The following is a 4,941-nucleotide window of genomic DNA, read 5'->3' on the forward strand; positions in this document are numbered from 1 at the left end:
TATCAATTAGTATCCGTGCCAAATTCTTGAGTTAGATAACTCGTGGAACAGTTCGGAGAATTTGTGATTTTTGGTAACAATCAAATCAAACGAAAATTAATAGAGATTAAATTTGTCATAAATAAATGTATTAATTTGAGGTTTCTTACGGTAAAAAAATTATTAGGACTTTCTAATCACGCGTCATCGTCTAGAAGAACTATTCAGTTTCTCTTCATCTCTGGGCATCGGTCTGTCTCGCCCGCCCGCGCCGTTGCGCTTCTGCTCAGCCCATCGTCGCCGTGTCGCCTCCACTCGTCGCTGTCTAATTCCTGCCTTCGCCTCCGAAGCATCCGCCATCTTTATGCGTTCAACGCCCCTCCAGCTACTCCTCATCGCCTCCTCTCTCTCTCTTTCTCTCTCTCTCTCTACTTGGACATGCTCTCGCGGCTTTTCGCCTGCAAGGTATCGGTCGCTGTATTTTCTCTCAATTTTTTCTCGTCTGGAACTGTAAGTGGGCTCGGTGGTCGTTTCATATATAAAATTGATCCTTACTTTCATACAGTGTACTCGTGAAAAATTGAAACTTCGATTGGGCTTTTGAGAGTTGCGATACTCGATTGTGAAGGGAAAAGGAATTCGGTTTTTTACCCTCCCCTCGCGCAGCGCTGAATTCTCCTAGCGACGGAAGGGAAAAATCGAGTGAATTGAAGCGAGGACGTTTCCAGCATGAGTTCAGGTCTTATTGAACGGCAACAATTCCGGTCTTTCTCTTAGAAGCATCATCCGTAGTGGCAATTCTCTTGCTTTAGGAGGCGTTTGGAGTCCTCTCAATGCTCGAAACCCAACTAAAACAGCAGGGTTCTTGAGTTGCAAATCAATGTCGACGAATTCGCCGGTGGTGCGAGTGAGGGAGAAGATCGATTTGACGGAGAAGGAGAAGATGATCTTTGAGAGGCTTCTTGCCACCGTTCGCCATTTTGATCTCTCCACCCAGCTGCGGGTCACTGGTGGCTGGGTCCGTGATAAGGTTAGTGTATTTGCTAGTGCAGCAGGGTGTTCACTTCGATGTCCCTTTAAGTTCCTTTGCAGTACTAATCGTGTAAAAGCATGTTGTTTTGTCTTTCTTTTAGATATTTTGTCCAATTACATGTTTAGTTATATCCAGTTCAAGTTCTTCCTTTCCCTTCCCATCAGACGTGTTTTTAATTTGTTTGATTGAGGGTTTTTGTTTCTTTGGAGTGCAAATTTTAGAAAATGCAATACTTTTGTTATCACTTATGAAGTTTTGTTTCTAATCAGTTGGAAAAACGACTAATTGAGGTCTTTATCATTGTTGTTCTATTGTTTATTAAGGTACTGGGATTGAGACTGCATTTTTTTGGTTATTTAGTCAATGGGTGTTGTTATTTGCTGGTGATAACTCTATAGTGATTTACGTAATAAATCTTCAAGTTTAAGAATGCAAATGGTTGATTTGACAGTCTTTTTTGAATAGATTTAGCATTACAAGTTACAACAGTAATGTGAACTTCATAATTTTGAAGGCTGTTTTTGGGAAATATAGGCATCTGCTAGTTTTTCCGGCAATTGCCTCGGCAGTCAGCACTATTAGCCAGTGAAGCAAGAAGTTTTCCTAATCCACATGAAAAACACCTAAATACAAAAGAAAAACAAGAAGATGTTCTCTTTTAAAAAGTCTACAATATCCTGTTCTCCAGGAGCACTTGCCATTTTCAGAGGTTTATTACTCTCAGCCTCTGCCATTTCTAGCCTGCTGGAGGCCTAGGTGTCATGTAATATTTGTGATGGACATTTAGACTGGTGAATTTACTTCTATGAAGAGTTAGGATTACCTTGGCACCACATTTATGAGTTACTCTCTTATGCATTTGCACATGTTCATCTTATATATGCTACTGATTACTAAATTTGCATCCCCATATCATCGCTATAGCCTGTTATTGTGTGGTGACGCCCCTTTGCCACAACCCTCAATAAATAGGACTTTTCCCAACCTTCGACAAGGTGCCAGGGTGATTATTTGAATAGAGAATGATTATGTTTTCCTAGAAAGGCCCCAGGATGCTTTCAAACTGTTATAAATGATTTAATGTCTGTCATTTTAAGCAAAATTTTTTGCTTAGAATCGTTTATTGCATTCAAGCTAAATGATTTGAAGAGAAACGATACAATTATTATACTTGAATCAAAGTGAATGACATTGTGAAAAATGGTGGATTTATTATGTTAAACATATTCTTTGAAAAAGATGACGAACAATCTCTTTCTAGGGAAAGAGTGTTATGATATTGATATTGCACTCGATGACATGTTGGGCAGTCATTTGTTTATTCTGCACGGAAGTTTATAATGTGAGCAGTGGTATTTGTTCATTGTGCACTTCGTCGTTACTGAAAAAAAGAAAGGCTGGAAAGGAGTGTTCACTAGAGTATAATATAAAGAGGAACAGGTCCATGACACCTAGACAAATAACTAAGACCTCGGGATCAAGCAATGCTAGTTAAGTGCGAAGGAAGAGGATTAAAAGAGTGTTTTGAAGGTGTAGAGATTGCTGTTATGAAGATGCAAGACTCTTGATTCTTCATGATTAGCTGTTTCTTTTACTTCATGAAATTTGATGTACTAGACATTTATATACGGTGGATTCTACATCTTGAATGTGATCTATGCGTTAGGGTTGGTGCGCATGTGTTTTAGGTCGTGCCAGACCCTTGTAGCTTTTAGTAAGTTTCTCTGTCCATTTCTATCTGTGTGGTCACACTGCTCTTCATGGACCTCAAAACCCAATCCAAAAACTATTAAGTAAATCAAATAAGTCAAAGAAGGGTCCCAATTGCCTAACTCATGCATATTTCACGAACTCTATATCCCTTCAAAGAAAGACTGCGTCAGAAGTTTTTTTTTTTTGGTAATAAGACTGCGTCAGAAGTTCATCACCTCATGATTGGTAAAGCAGTCTCCCAAGAGATAAAGCCAATCTGGAGGGAATCAAAACTTGTAAAACCTTTTTCATATTGAGATTAATTGGCTCTCTTGTGTTTATTTCTCCAAGGGCTTCGAAATATGATTAAGTGAAGAACAAATGGTTCACTTTAAGTGGAATAAGGAGTGTGTTTATTTCTCCAAGGGCTTTAAAATATGATTAAGTGAAGAACAAATGGTTCACTTTAAGTGGATTAAGGAGTGTGTGCAGGATGAAGTATGTACTTTTGAGAATACCCATTTTCTGCTCCATTTTTTGTCCCATTATTTTTTGTTTGATCTTTTTATGCGGTAGGTCTACTGTCTTCATGAGCTCTGTAGAAGGGCTTTTCTTTTTTGTCTCCGGTAATTCTCTCTTAACTTGTTTTTGTATGTTAGTCATGAATTATGATTTTGTTGGCATAGTTGAATTTGCTACTTCTTATTCATGAATATTTGCCCATGTTGTCTGATTGAATTAAAATTGTGGTATATTCTCGTGGCAGATGCTGTCTCCATTCTGACTGGATATTTTGCGGCAAACTAGACCAGTCGAAACATCTGGAAAGAGCGAGGATGCGCCTCTATGATATATGGATAGATTTGTGAACTTAAGGTCTGAAAAGTACAATGAGAATAGCCACATTCCCACCCAGATGGTATGCATTAGTACAGCTGTTAATTCATCTGTCGTGTGTTTTATTTCCACCCATATCTCATTATCTTGTTTAGTCAGAGCTTATTAGACAGTATCATTACTAGAAAATAGCAAAAATAGTTTTTAGCTCTTTTGTGAACTTTCTTTTTTAGGGAAAGAAAGACAACCGAATTTAGTTAGGTGGTATCAATAGGGCAGCCACTTGTATGCTCAATGGCGACACTGGTACTTGAGGAATGCAAGTGTACAAATGACAAGTATGTAGCTCATAATCAACAGTAAAGTGAATTGAATTCTGACAATCACATGTGTATTCTCAAGCAGTCTTGGTCTGGGAACTTTCCTCTAAACTATTATTCTTTCTTTTGCTAATTCACTTGAGTGACTTGTCGAACAAACTTACTTTCTATAGGTGTCGAGTACGTCGTCATAGATAAGAGGGCCTAAGAATCGTCATGAAAGCTAAATGCAATGAGCTCATGGCCTTTTACATTTTGTATCCATGGCCATTCATTCGTGACATTAGCACAGTGTTTTCTCTTAGATTGTCAATGCTTGGAGCAAATATTTGTTTATTTATCGCTGTGTCTTCTCTCTCCATGCACTGTTGCTTCCAATGTGCTTGCGCTTTTGTTCAACTATTTATGACCCGAAAATCTTGCTAGTTTCTTGGTTGTCACTTTTGTGAATGGTCGTTCAATTTGACCTCTCTTACAGGGATTTGGCACCGCAAAAGAGTTTTGCGACATCAAAAAGGAGCTTTCTGCTACTTTATCTATTGTCTGGTCATCTTTGTGCCTCCATGTTCATAATGTTGTGTTAATTTCAGGCACGAGGTTCAGATTTACGTTGGATGAAGAGCTGAAGAGAGCTGCCACGTCCAATGATGTCAAAGATGCACTTGCAGCTAAAATCAGTGACGAGCGCACTAGTAACAGAAGCATGAGTCTCTAACTTTCCTCTATTGGCTGCTTTATCTCGTATAATTGTTTTTTGGTGGAAGTTCTTGTACATTTGGCCTTTATCTTTTCTCTCAACATCTGTATATGATTTGTATTTTCCGTTTGAATGTTACTTCTCATTAATGAGATGCGATCAAAGTTTTTCCTCTTCTTCGGTATGGCAGGTTGATCTGATGATATCAGGCGATGAACCAGTTAAAGCTATTGCTTACATCTGTGAGTTGCAATTGTTTTGGTTTGTTGGGTTGTGTTCACAATTGACCATTTCTGAAAGAGCAATTCATGCCTAAAATGTTGAAAACCGATGGTTTAGGACTCACAGAGTGACCATATATCAGGTGAGAAGTAAAACTTCTT

The 4,941-nt window shown here is 38.6% G+C and overlaps 1 long non-coding RNA gene across 1 annotated transcript; it reads left to right on the forward strand.

The window, feature by feature from the left end:
- Positions 1-207: 207 nt before the first annotated feature.
- LOC104449508 lies at positions 208-4,735 on the forward strand. Its single transcript, XR_005551927.1, has 4 exons — positions 208-444; positions 545-1,009; positions 3,471-3,623; positions 4,452-4,735. It is a non-coding gene; the product is annotated as an uncharacterized LOC104449508 (long non-coding RNA).
- The last annotated feature ends 206 nt before the right edge of the window (positions 4,736-4,941 follow it).

The sequence above is a fragment of the Eucalyptus grandis genome, chromosome 6, assembly GCF_016545825.1.
Source record: "Eucalyptus grandis isolate ANBG69807.140 chromosome 6, ASM1654582v1, whole genome shotgun sequence".
In the NCBI taxonomy this organism is placed as follows: domain Eukaryota; kingdom Viridiplantae; phylum Streptophyta; class Magnoliopsida; order Myrtales; family Myrtaceae; genus Eucalyptus; species Eucalyptus grandis.